This window comes from Stenella coeruleoalba (genome assembly GCF_951394435.1).
Source record: "Stenella coeruleoalba genome assembly, chromosome: 8".
In the NCBI taxonomy this organism is placed as follows: Eukaryota; Metazoa; Chordata; class Mammalia; order Artiodactyla; family Delphinidae; genus Stenella; species Stenella coeruleoalba.
Genome location: NC_137154.1, coordinates 35,471,286 through 35,485,784, shown reverse-complemented (window position 1 = coordinate 35,485,784; position 14,499 = coordinate 35,471,286). Strand labels below are relative to the sequence as shown.

The following is a 14,499-nucleotide window of genomic DNA, read 5'->3' as shown; positions in this document are numbered from 1 at the left end:
ACCTTTTTGCAACTTTGACAGGTAGAAGGTGGATTTCACAATTGGAACCAGAGTGAGTTGATTGTGTCCCTTGATTTATTATAAGAATGATCCAGTGCCTGGGGGAGACAAGGAGCAGCCATGAGCCAAGATCTTGCTGGGGGAAAAGCAGTCAAGAGAGAATGCCTAGAGGATCCAGTCTTTCCTTTTCCCCAAGTACAGAAAATGTCACAGAATCTTCCGTTGCGATGTCAACCGTTGGTATGGCCTCCTTGGCTCTGTGTTTTGGGGGAGTAATTTATTTACAGTACTTACAGTAAACAGTAACTTAGTGTTCTCTTTCAAACTAATTTTAGACTTAGAGGGAAGTTGCAAAATGGTACAGAGTTCTTGTATATCTCTCACTTACCTTCCTCTTATGTAACTGTGGAAAAATGATCAAAAGCAGGAAATTGACATCGCTGTAGGATTGTTAACCAAATTGCATGCCTTATTTGAGTTTTATCAGTTTTTCCACTAATATCCACTGCCCCTCCCTGTTCCAGGATCCTATCTAGGATCCCACCTTTGTATTTAGTTACTATTTCTACTTAATCTCCAAAATGTGGCAGTTTCCCAGACTTCCCTTGCCTTTCATGACTTCGACATTTTTGAAGAATACTGACCAGTTATTTTGTAGAATACCCTTCAGTTTGAGTTTCTGACGTTTTCTTATGGTTAAGCCTTTGTTTATTTTTAACCTTTTTAAAAAATTGAAGTATAGTTAATTTACAGTGTTGTTAGTTCAGGTGTACAGCAAAGTGATTCAGTTATACATGTATATTCTTTTTTGGATTCTTTTCCATTATAGGTTATTACAAGATATTGAATATAATTCCCTGTGCTATACAGTAGGTCCTTGTTGGTTACCTATGTTATATATAGTAGTGTGTATATGTTAATCCCAGACTCCTAATTTATTCTCCACCCTCCCCACTGCTATCCCCTTTGGTAACCATAGGTTTGTTTTCTATGTCTGTGAGTCTGTTTCCATTTTGTAAATAAGTTCATTTGTATCTTTTTTTTTTTAGATTCCACATATAAGCGATATATGACATTTGTCTTTCTCTGACTTACTTCATTTAGTATGATAATTTCTAGGTCCATCCATGTTGATGCAAATAGCATTATTTCATTCTTTTTTATGAAGGTAACCCTTTTGGGGGGGACAGGACTACTATAGAAATGATGTGATGCTTTCTCCAGGCATGCCATCCTGTCAAGGGGTTCCTGATGTTGACATATCTTGTTACTGGTCGTGTTAACCTTGATCACTTGGTTAAAGTGCAGAATGAGAGTTTTCTTTGCTGTAAAGTTTCTATGTTTCCTTTTGTAATTAAAGGAAGCAGTAATTTAAAGGTCTTTGCCCTGCCACAAGTGAGAAACTGCTTCTGAGTCACTGGGCTGAGAAGGTTGCTGGTGGGCCTGTTTGTGGAAGGAGGCAGAGGCATAGGATCAGGAGCCATCTCTCGGTAATACCTTGTCTTGTCTCGACGCCATGGCTCTCTCCAGCTTCTTTCTTCATCCGACTTGCTCGTCTAACTTCTTTGTGGTCTAAGTAAGCCAGCAGAATTTCTTTTTATATTTCATTGTAAGGTCTTCCGTTAAAGGACGTTCTTAGCATGAAAAAAGAGATTTTCTTGGCCTCTTGGTGTGATGGAAAGGGAGGCATCTTTACAAATGCATTTCCGTGCATTCCGTGCACAAAGGCATTCCGTTCAAGGTAGTCAGGGATATATTTTACGTGATTGCGAAATTCCTGATTTTTAAAGCAATGATTCCGTCTTCTTTTGAGGCGCTTTGACTTTTGAAGCTTTCTTAGTATTGAAAAGCAGTTGCCCAGTAAACACTCTCTGATTTCAGAGGAAGTTTTGGTCACGGTTTCCAACTCCAAGGACGTATGAGTTAGTCTCTGAACGCCTTCTCTTGCATCCTGTGTCCAAGACCAGAGATGAGGATACAAAAATCCAAATCTCCTAATATTCAGGAGTTCTTACTTCTAGTCCAACGTGTGCATCTTAAAAGCCACACTCATCTTGTGATGACCTTGCTACAGATAGTGTGGCGGGCAGACCAGCAGCAGGAGCATCACTGGGGGCCTATTTGAAATGCAGTATCCTAACCCTCGGCCCAGACCTACTAAATCAGAGCCTGCATTCTAACAAGATGATTTATGCGCACCTTAGATTCTATGGAGCACTTTTTTTTTTTTTTTTTTTTTTTGCGGTACGCGGGCTTCTCACTGTTGTGGCCTCTCCCGTTGTGGAGCACAGGCTCAGGACGTGCAGGCTCAGCAGCCATGGCTCACGGGCCCAGGTGCTCCGTGGCACGTGGGATCTTCCCGGACCGGGGCACGAACCCATGTCCCCTGCATCGGCAGGCGGACTCTCAACCACTGTGCCACCAGGGAAGCCCGACATGGCTCTTTTTGAATTATGGTTTTCTCCGGGTATATGCCCAGTAATGGGATTGCTGGATCATATGGGAGTTCTATTTTTAGTTTTTTAAGGAACCTCCTTACTGTTCTCCATAGTGGCTGTATCAATTATATTCCCACCAACAGTGCAAGAGGGTTCCCTTTTCTCCACACCCTCTCCAGCATTTATTGTTTGTAGATTTTTTGATGATGGCCATTCTGCCTGGTGTGAGGTGATACCTCATTGTAGTTTTGATTTGCATTTCTTTAATGATTAGTGATGTTGAGCATCCTTTCATGTGTTTGTTGGCAATCTGTATATCTTCTTTGGAGAAATGTCTATTTAGGTCTTCTGCCCATTTTTGGATTGGGTTGTTTGTTTTTTTGATATTGAGCTGCATGAGCTGCTTGTATATTTTAGAGATTAATCCTTTGTCAGTTGCTTTGTTTGCAAATATTTTCTCCCATTCTGAGGGTTGTCTTTTCGTCTTGTTTATGGTTTCCTTTGCTGTGCAAAAGCTTTGACGTTTCATTAGGTCCCATTTGTTTATTTTTGGTTTTATTTCTATTTCTCTAGGAGGTGGGTCAAAAAGGATCTTGCTGTGATTTATGTCAAAAAGTGTTCTGCCTACGTTTTCCTCTAAGAGTTTGATAGTTTCTGGCCTTACATTTAGGTCTTTAATCCATTTTGAGTTTATTTTTGTGTATGGTGTTAGGGAGTGTTCTAATTTCATTCTTTTACATGTAGCTGTCCAGTTTTCCCAGCACCACTTATTGAAGAGGCTGTCTTTTCTCCATTGTATATTCTTGCCTCCTTTATCAAAGGTAAGGTGACCATATGTGCATGGGTTTATGTCTGGGTTTTCTGTCCGGTTCCATTGATCTATATTTCTGTTTTTGTGCCAGTACCATACTGTCTTGATGACTGTAGCTTTGTAGCATAGTCTGAAATCCGGGAGCCTGATTCCTCCAGCTCCGTTTTTATTTCTCAAGATTGCTTTGGCTATTCAGGGTCTTTTGTGTTTCCATACAAATTGTGAAGTGTTTTGTTCTAGTTCTGTAAAAAATGCCATTGGTAGTTTGGTAGAGATTGCATGGAACCTGTAGATTGCTTTGGGTAGTATAGTCATTTTCACAATGTTGATTCTTCCAATCCAAGAACATGGTATTTCTCTCCATCTGTTTGTATTGTCTTTAAATTCTTTCCTCAGTGTCTTATAGTTTTCTGCATAGAGGTCTTTTGTCTCCTTTGGTAGGTTTATTCCTAGGTATTTTATTTTATTTTTTTGTAATGGGAGTGTTTCCTTAATTTCTTTTTCAGATTTTTCATCATTAGTGTATAGAAATGCAAGAGATTTCTGTGCATTAATTTTGCATCCTGCTACTTGACCAAATTCATTGATTAGTTCTAGTAGTTTTCTGGTAGCATCTTTAGGATTCTCTGTGTATAGTATCATGTCATCTGCAAACAGTGACAGTTTTACTTCTTCTTTTCTGCTTTGTATTCCTTTTATTTCTTTTTCTTCTCTGATTGCTGTGGCTAAAACTTCCAAAATTATGTTGAGTAAGAGTGGTGAGAATGGGCAACCTTGTCTTGTTCCTGATCTTAGTGGAAATGGTTTCAGTTTTTCACCATTGAGGACGATGTTGGCTGTGGGTTTGTCATATATGACCTTTGTTATGTTGAGGTAAGTTCCCTCTATGGCTACTTTCTGGATGTTTTTTTATCATAAATGGATGTTGAATTTTGTCAAAAGCTTTTTCTGCATCTGTTGAGATGATCATATTGTTTTTCTCCTTTGATTTGTTAATATGGTGTATCACATTGACTGATTTGTGTATATTGAAGAATCCTTGCATTCCTGGGATAAACCCCACTTGATCATGGTATATGATCCTTTTAATGTGCTGTTGGATTCCGTTTGCTAGTAGTTTGTTGAGGATTTTTCATCTGTGTTCAACAGTGATATTGGCCTGTAGTTTTCTTTCTTTGTGACATCTTTGTCTGGTTTTGGTCTCAGGGTGATGGTGGCCTCATAGAATGAGTTTGGGAGTGTTCCTCCCTCTGCTGTATTTTGGAAGTGTTTGAGAAGGATAGGTGTTAGCTCTTCTCTAAATGTAGAATTCGCCTGTGAAGCCATCTGGTCCTGGGCTTTTGTTTTTTGGAAGATTTTTCATCACAGTTTCAATTTCAGTGCTTGTGATTGGTCTGTTTATATTTTCTGTTTCTTCCTGGTTCAGTCTCGGAAGATTGTGCTTTTCTAAGAATTTGTCCGTTTCTTCCAGGTTGTCCATTTTATTGGTGTATGGTTGCTTGTAGTAATCTCTCATGGTCCTTTGTATTTCTGCAGTGTCAGTTGTTACTTCTCCTATTTCATTTCTATTTCTATTGATTTGAGTCTTCTCCCTTTTTTTCTTGATGAGTCTGCCTAATGGTTTATCAATTTTGTTTATCTTCTCAAAGATACTTTTTTTTTTGCGGTATGCAGGCCTGTCACTGTTGTGGCCTTTCCCGTTGCGGAGCACAGGCTCCAGACGTGCAGGCTCAGTGGCCATGGCTCACAGGCCCAGCCGCTCCGCGGCATGTGGGATCCTCCTGAACCGGGGCATGAACCCGTGTCCCCTGCATCGGCAGGTGGACTCTCAACCACTGTGCCACCAGGGAAGCCCTTAAGATACTTATTTTTGAACTATAAAAATAAAAAAATTCAACAGAGTTAAGAAAACTGAAGACTTTATATTTCTTGTTTGAGAACAATAATATTCGTTCTCTTTAAAGTCTTTAGGAAGTTTTTAGAAGTTTAGAAAGTACTATATTTGTGTTGACCATTACTACAGCTACTACTGTTACCATTTAGAAACATCTTAATTTTGAATTCCTGGAGAGCTGGAGCTATACCTTAGGTTTAAGATAAGATACAGCTGTGTGGTTCTGCGCTCCATACCTTGCGCTGGGTTGCTTAACAAGTATTTATATTTGACTGTATTTGGAGGCCTTTAGTCAAATGCTGACAGTCGTTCTCCCCTTTGTTAGCTCATCGGTAGCTGTGAACTTTTTAATCTTTTTAAATTAAAATTTTTATCTTAGCTTTCCAAGGTTCCGTGTCTTTTCTCCTGGTTCTCCGTATCTGGGAAAGTTAGAAGCCAGCCTTTCCTTCATTAAGAATAGCATGCCTACTCCCGTGATTTTTAAGACTGTCACGGAACTGTTGTGAATAGGGGTAAAGAACCTGATTTTTACATTTCTTTTCACATAAATGTTTTATTTTCAGTAATGGAGGCAGTTTGTAGTTGCTGTCACCATTAATTTCTTGCTAGATGTTTGCTAAGAGGATCGAGTACAGAAGTAATATGTAAGTTTACAACTGCAAATAAAATCATGTCAAATCTAAACAAGGGAAGAGGGAGGGCAGAGAAACATTCTTTCTGAGAAAAAGCAGGATGTGGACTCTTTCATCAGCATCACCCTTCTATGAGGCTGTTTGTTTCCATGTTTGCAGAAAGAAATAAGTGGACACTAGGCACTTTGTAAGGTGACTTCCAAATGTTATGTCATTTTTTTTCCTTAAAAGAAACCTGTGAGGCATATTATTTTCTATTTGTTGAAGAAAAGGAGGCTTAGAGAAAGGATGTATCTTGTCCACATTTACACAGGGATTAAATGGCTGCGTCAGGGATTGAACACAAGCCAGCTAGATTCTGAAGCCCCTCGTATATACTAGGCATGTTTTTTCTGGTGTCTGTCCTCTTTCTACTACACACATTGCTGTGAATAAAGGAGACAGAAGAAGTTGGTATTAATGGAAGTTTGTCCAGATAAATTAGTATCCTTTAACTTGGTAACTTTGTAGACTGGAAGAGAACTTGGGGCTAGAACCCACAGAAGATACCTGATTTATAAAAGGACCACCGAGGTGACCACTTCATTTCACTGAACATGATGTTTGAGGCCAAAATGTTGGGACCTGATACAAGAAGAAAAAAGGGTTAGTGAGAAAGATACCAATGTATTCCTTCAGTATTTATTTCTTTAAATAGCTACTGAAAATGATGCATTTTAAAAGATATGATTTATTGATACTGTTTCCATTGCATTTTCTGGGCAGAATTCCATTTTTTATGTTGGAAGAAAATGCATAGTTATAAGTCTGCGGGGCTGTAAGCAGAAAATTGGCACTTTGAGATTTGATCATGTGGCCAGTGGCCAGTGGCCCCAGGCATTTAGTAGGCACATACCTAAAAGATAGTTTCCATTTTTAAAGTTGTAAAACCTGTATACCTGAAGTTAGAGTGTTCCAGTTTCAGTAACAGGTCATCCCCAAACTTCTACATTCACAGATTCTGTGGGTCAGAACTTTGGACAGTATCCAGAGAGGGATGGCTTGTCTCTATTCCACAATATTTGTGGCTTCAGTTGGGAAGAGTGGACAGCTGGGGAAACCATCTGGATGGGTTTTCACTCATATGTCTCGTATTTTTACTGGTGGCTGGCTGGGGTCTATCCTGGTAGTTGGAGGTGTTGACCAGAGTACCTAGATGTAGTCTGCCCAGTCTGGGCTGGCCTGTCTTACAGCATGATGGCATCAGGGGTGTCAGGGTTCTTACACAGTGACTCAGATCTTCAAGCTCAAGTGTTCTAGCAAATGAGATAGAAACTGCACCATGTTTTATGATCCAGTCTTGGAAGTCATCAGGCATCACTTTTGCCCTTAAAGCACTGAGAAGCCTACCTAGGTTCCAGGGGAGGGGACATAGATCCCTCCTTTCAATTGGAAACAAGTCACGGTTGCATTGTAGAAGACCACATGAGATGGGCGATACCATTGTGACTATTTTGGGGAAGATATCATTTGCCCAACAGAATATTAGGCCATACAGTGCAGGTTATCTATCTTATATAGGACTGGAGATGACTGTATTCATGCCTCCTGTCCTTCCTTTCTATTTATAGCCTAGCAATAGCTTCATGTCCATGGTTACTTCTCAGTTTTTTTAACCTTTCCTCAGTTTCATGTTGCTGTATTTCGCATTAGTAAGTCAAGGTAATCTAATAGCCTCTAAATCTCTGTGGATTATTAACAATACAGCTTTATTTTTGTTTAGTCCTTATGGGAGGAATGGTGTTCCTGCAGTCATTTGAGGACCCAGACTTACTCCATCTAATGACACCACCACCCACTAAGGGCTCTGAATCCTCTATTAGGCCCTCCGCAACTGGCATAGATAAGACACCCTTCTCTTAACTGCCTAGTGTTGGTCGTTCATATCACCTCTGTTCATGTTTTGTTGGTGACAGCTAGCTAGTCATATGGTCCCCCCTAGACTCAAGGGCACTGAGAAATACAGTCCGGTGTGTGTCCAGGGAGAAAGGCAAGGTGTGAATATTAGCTACATTTGCCATGTTTGCCATCTCCTGTCCTCTATCCCCCAGGCTGCTAAGGAACCTGGAACCTAAGCATTGCCAGAAAGGTCAAGGGTAGAATGAAACTAACCAAGCAACCAGTTATTCAGTTTCTTTTAAAGTGTATCAGTTTGCAAAGTAGTATTGGAATTGTAGGAATTTAGACCTGAGGTTATTAAAGATTATTTAGTTCAGTGGTTTAAGACTATTGACACCATGATTTCCCCATGGTGTTTGGAAGCAGATTGCTTTCATCCAAACAAACTTATGGGAAACTCCAATTTATATAACAGGTAAGAGTGAAGCTGCTCTGGTTAACAAGAGGTTGTGTCCCCATCCTTTTCCTCTGTGCTAGCCCCTGAGGCTTTTGCAGAGAATCCTAGGGCTCTGTGGATCAGATCTAACCACTTTCTTTAACAGACATGAGAAACCGGGGCACGGAGAGGCAGAGACATATTTACCAAAGACTACATGGCTTGTCTATAGCAGACTGAAGGTTGAAATCACATCTTGGTATCCTTGGGCCAGTGCTCTTTGTATTATTATTCACTTAAAAATTGTGCCATTGCCTCTTTTCCGTACACATAGTCCTTGAGCCCCTGGCCTGAGGTAGGACATAATATACCTTCCTGGTATTTTTGGCTTCTTCTCTTCATTATGCCAGCGGTGGGCAAAGGGCCAGGAGAGGGAAAAGAGCTTCTCTAGGAATAGCTACAGCGTTTCTCTCCGTAGATGATGATTTCCTCATACTGTGAGGAATGGGGGCTTGCACATGAGTCCATCTGTCGATGGACATTTAGGTTGCTTCCATGTCTTGGCTACTGTAAGTAGTGCTGCTACGAACATTGGGGTGCATGTATGATTTCCTCATGGTGTGAGAAATGGGGGACGCCGTGGCATCATGGGGACCAGGGATGGGGGCTACCTGAATTCACTTGCCCTCTGACCCTGATAGGGTCATGTCACTGTATCTGGGAGGGGAGCACAGTGTGGTGGAAACAACATGGGCTCTGGAATTCAGCAGACCTGGATTTAAATCTTAGGAGTTGATGTGACTTGGGGCAAGGCATTTTCTCATCTGAGCCTCAGTTTCCATACTTCTCATGGGAATATAATTACCGGCATTGAAGATTGTTGGCAGAATTAGAGGTAATATACTTGAAGCCTCATTACACAGTAGAAAGTAATGTTGCCATTGGGAGCATCCACTTGGTGTCTGTCAGACCGAAGTTTACGTCATAGTTCTGTCACCTGTACGAGCTTCAGATCTTAAATTTCTTTTCTGTAAAGTGAGGTAGTGGTTAAAAGCGTGGACTTGGGAGGCTGCATAAAGCAGGAACCGTGGAGCCAGACTATTCCCCGTTGGAATCCTGGTTTTGCTCTTACCTAGCTGTGTAGCCTTGGGAAAGTTATTTAATCTGTGTCTTGGTTCCATCTTCTATGAAATGGGGATGGTAATAGTTGGTAATATTTGAGGTTGCAGTGAAGATTAAATAAGTAAATATTTGTAGAATAGTGCCTGGTACATAGTGCTGTGGAAGTGTCTGTTAAAGCAAATAACAAATAGATAAATACCTCATAGGATGCGGTAGAGATTATTTTGATATGAAATATAAAGACCTATAATCATTTTCTGGTAATAAACACCATAAGTATTGACTATTATTATTTTTTAACAGAAGTATAGTTGATTTATCATGTTGTGTTAGTTTCAGATGTACAGCAGTGATTCAGTTATACATAGATACATCTATTTTTCAGATTCTTTAACATTATAGGTTATTACAAGAGAGTGAATGTAGTTCCCTGTACTATACAGTAGGTCCTTGTTTATCTATGTTATGTATAGTAGCTTGTATCTGCTAATCCCCAAATCCTAATTTATCCTTCTCCTCCCTTTCCCCTTTGATAACCATAAGATTGACTTTTATGTCTGTGAGTCTATTTCTGTTTTGTAAATAAATTTATTTGTATTATTTTTTTTTAGATTCCATATGTAAGTGATATCATGTGATATTTGTCTTAGTCTGACTGACTTCACTTAGTATGAAAATCTTTAGGTCCATCCATGTTGCTGCAAATGGCATTATCTCATTCTTTTTTAGGGCTAATATCCCATTGTATATATGTATGTATTGGGGGTGTGTGTGTATATATATACACACCACGTCTTCTGTATCCATTCCTCTGTCGATGGACATTTAGGTTGCTTCCATGTCTTGGCTATTGTAAATAGTGCTGCTATGAACATTGGGGTGCATGTATCTTTTCGAGTTAGAGTTTTCGTCTTTTCTGGATATATGCCCAAGAGTCTTGCTTGGCTATTATTAAATAAGTATTAGCTATATTGTTAAAGGTAGAATTAACCTTTCCTGAGGTCTTACAAAATTCTAGACCATATGCTAGGAAATTTTTCTTTTAATCATCTTTGATATTTTTCCGGATTTGGGGGAATGGTCCACACAGGTGCTTCCTATGCCTGTGATTTGTTTCCCTTTACAGAAAGTAGGTAGTGGCCTGCCTGGCTTTCTCCCTGTCCCAGTAAACCTGCCAGGGACACACATTGGGTAGAAGTGGCCTTGTTTCCCAAATCCATTTTGCCGTGACCTCCCCACCCAGACTTCCAGGAGGTGGTTGTTCAGGGGCACAGGAGAGCTGTTGGAAAGTAAGCCAGTGCTACAGTGACTCTGGAGCTCTTTGGGGATGTTAGTTATTTCTCCAATAGTCAATATATATCCGTGTGGAATCGCTGGAAAAGAGACTTTTTCTTAGAAACTTTTTGCCTTTACTAATGAATTAGCACTGGATACCATTTTATTTATTTAATTAATTAATTAATTAATTAATTAATTTAGTCGCGCCACTAGGCTTGTGGGATCTTAGTTCCCCGACCAGGGATCGAGCCTGGACCCACGGCAGTGAAAGCACTGAGTCTTAACCACTGGACTGCCAGGGAATTTCTTGATACCATTTTAAAATTAACTTTTGCTGTTTTCATCCTAGTTTATGGAAGAAACACATTTATCCAGCAATAACCACTTCAAACTTTTGAGTGTGTATAGTTATCTTGTCGGTCTATCTAATATTCTCAAGAAATGGATTCCGTGGTATAAGTTTTCAGGAAAATGCCAAATATTTTAATAAAAATAACTTTGTTGATCTTAACCTATTTATGTCATTTGGAATTATTGTTCCTACATTTTATTTATGAATATAGCATGGGATTCAGGCAGTCTTGTGAAATTTGACTTCAGTTCATAGTAACTGAATGTTTTTAATACTCAAGGGTGGGCTTTGGAGAATTATTCATGCTGATTCTGGATAGGGTCTGCCTAGCACTTAAGCAAGGCCTTAGGTTGAAAAAAATTGAGCTATGTAAATACAGGATGGGAATGATTCACCCTCATAGCATCTTGTATCAAACGAATTGTAGTATCAGACGTTTGGAAGCCAGTGTAAGCATTAGGATGCAGTCAGAGTTGTGTACAGCCCAGAGGAGGAGTCTTTATTCCCGGATGCTGTATTTACGGCGGAAGCTGATCCGTTTTACCATACGTAGATCGTGGTGACCGAGTTGGGGAAGGATCTGCAAAGAGTAGTTAAGACAGCATCCTTGACCAGGAAGGACTCAGTCTGGGTGGGGGACAGGAGTATAAAAGAGAGAGCTGGGGATGCTTGGTCTGAAAGAGAACACTTTGTAGTGACTGTCATTGCTGTTTTCAAATATTTGAAGGATGCACAGGTTTTTCTGGGAGCCGAGACAGTTCAGTAGAACAGCACACTTGGCTGAGGTCCCAGGCTAAGGGGAGAATTGCTGCTCACAAAATCTGGCTGGTAACGTTATCACCCATACAGCTGCCCCTTCCTGCAAACTCCTGGGAGGACCTTAAAGCATTCGGGGCAGAGAGCTCACTGGACACTGGCTTACCATCTCTTCCAGTGGCCTTCCTTTCCCTGCAAGCACCACATGGCTCTTACTTGCTCATAACATCTCCTTCCTTACCATGACTAGTTGGCCAGGAAGTAAAGCGACACCTGGTGTACTCTACCACAGTGCTGCTTAAGTTTTAATGTGTACATGAATCATCTGTGGATCTTATTGAAATGCAGATTCTGACTCAAGTGGGTCTTGATTGGGGCCCCATAAGCTGAATTTCCACAGATGATGATGCTGCTGGTCAGTGGACCATCCTTGAGTAACAAGGCTCTACTACAAATCATGAGTCTACCCTTTAGGCTACAGTCAAGCACTGTCAGGCCGAATGGCCACCTCCTCCATGTTGCTTTCAGGACTAAGCCGTACATCTGTATTAGCAGAGGGTTACTGCCTGGAAATCCTGCCTTTTTCCCTTGCCAGCACTCATGAAACACTTAAAAAAAAATTATTTACTTATTTATTTTTGGCTGCATTAGGTCTTCGTTGCTGTGCACGGGCTTTCTCTAGTTTCAGGGAGCGGGGGCTACTCTTTGTTACGGTGCGCAGGCTTCTCATTGCAGTGGCTTCTCTTGTTGTGGAGCACGGGCTCTAGGCACGCGGGCTTCAGTAATTGTGGCTCATGGGCTCTAGAACGCAGGCTCAGTAGCTGTGGCGCACGGGCTTAGTTGCTCTGTGGCATGTGGGATCTTCCCGGACCAGGGCTCGAACCCGTGTCTCCGTGTCTCCTGCACTGGCAGGCAGATTCTTAACCACTGCACCACCAGGGAAGTCCCTCATGAAACACTTTTATCCAGAAATCACTTAGCCATCTGGTTTCTTTGTCATCTCTAGGGCCACTTCTGCAGTTATCCAACTTTTTTTTTTTCTTTTTTTAATTGCCTGAGAGCATTCTCAGGCCACAGGATTTGGCCCTGTCTGCAGGCCAGAAATGCTGGGGAATTACTGTCACCTGTAAGCAGTTCTCAACTCTGACATGTTTGTTTGGTTTTTTTTAAATTAAACACATCATCTTGACTTTCACCCAAGTTGTTTGAGATACAGAAGTTTTTGTACATGTGCATGATGCTGTCAGATACTTTACCCCGAGATACAAGTATCCATTTGCCTAACATTGGGGCACATTTGTTTTCTCATAACTGTATACTTGTGATTATGCCAAGGGTACCCACTTACTCCAATTCATTGCAAAATGATCTTTAAAGATCTGTTTATAATACATTGAGCATTGAGGCCATAACCCCGGGAATAATGATCAAATCTTGTTAAATATATATGCCTCTCTTTTTCTTTCTTTTTTTTTATGATTCAAGTTATCTGGAGTATTTTTGATTGTCATTGATTGAGGTCTTTTCAAGGTCATGTCTCTTCCCCCAGCAGTAGCTTGTTGGTCAAAATAAAGTGATTGAAAGTGTTCTTATGATGTGTTGATCTCGGTACAGTCTCAGGTGTCAGGTCCTACTGCTTTTCCATACAGGAGCTGTGTGGTCTCTGGCAAGGTACTTAATATCTCTGATCATCTGTGAACTCATCTGTAGAATAGTGATGATAATCTTTACCTTGAAGAAATTAATTGAGATGTTTATGAAAGCACTTGGCCCATTTCCAGCACATGCCAGTCACTTTTATTTTTATTTTTTGTACGCGGGCCTCTCACTGTTGTGGCCTCTCCCGTTGCAGAGCACAGGCTCTGGACGCGCAGGCTCAGCGGCCATGGCTCACGGGCCCAGCCGCTCCGCGGCATGTGGGCTCTTCCCGGACCAGGGTACGAACCCGCGTCCCCTGCATTGGCAGGCGGACTCCCAGCCACTGCGCCACCAGGGAAGCCCGCCAGTCACTTTTAAAATGACAGCTTTGCCTCCCATTTGTTTCTCTTAGTCCAATTTCTAGCTTTTTTGGAGGGAGGGGCACACATTTTATTTCCTTTTTCACTATTCTCAAAGCATCTTGAGAACAGGATCTGTATTTTAAATCCTATCTTGGCTTTTCACTATGTGTTCAGTCATGATACGAATAAATTAATGAATGACTAGATAATCTCTAAGGTTTTCCTGACCTTTTAAGTCTTCTGATTGTTCGATCCTTCCAGTGTTCTGGCTGCTTAGAAAAAAATTGGGAAATTCTCTTAAAATGAATGTCTTCTATATTAAGGGATTTCCTCCTTAGTAGTCTTAAAAAAATATGTATTATATTATTACTAGTAAGTATGTACCTGGGCCCAGGAGTCGGCTGCAGTAGTATAAGTAACATTTTCAATTTGTCATCTTGGGCCTGATTCTTTGTATAGTGCAAATGAGATAGTCAGAGGCTGGTCTTGATTTTGCTTCCCCTGCAGTGCTCTCTTGGGAAGATCTCTGTGAAAGATGAGCAAGAAATGTGCATTTGTTTTCATCTGTGACGTGAGATTTGGAAGTTATGCATAATAGAGGCTGAGTTTCATGATATATTCATCTCAGTCCTCATGGAAGATGCATTTTATGTTCTGGATTAAATGTGCCCGGGATAGTGGGGTCAGGCCAGCTCAGCGGGTTAGAGGAGAAGCAGTAGGTCCTTGCAGATCTTGGGATTGAACCTGGTTATCTGTCTAGGCGAGTAGTTCTTGAGTTGTCTGTATGAATAAGCTGCTGGGAGATAGGGCCAGTTGAGGCCATCTTTACTACTTTGTCCTGTGCCTCTGGGATGGGCACCAAACTGGTATAAAGTACGTAGACTGTCACATCTAGACCTGAG

The 14,499-nt window shown here is 40.9% G+C and overlaps 1 protein-coding gene across 4 annotated transcripts in view; it reads left to right on the top strand.

Moving 5' to 3' along the window:
* The window catches only part of NELL1 (neural EGFL like 1), a gene marked incomplete at its 3' end in the record, with an annotated part of 862,435 nt that overhangs the window by 110,569 nt on the left and 737,367 nt on the right, over window positions 1-14,499 (top strand). The gene's annotated exons all lie outside the window — the stretch shown is intronic.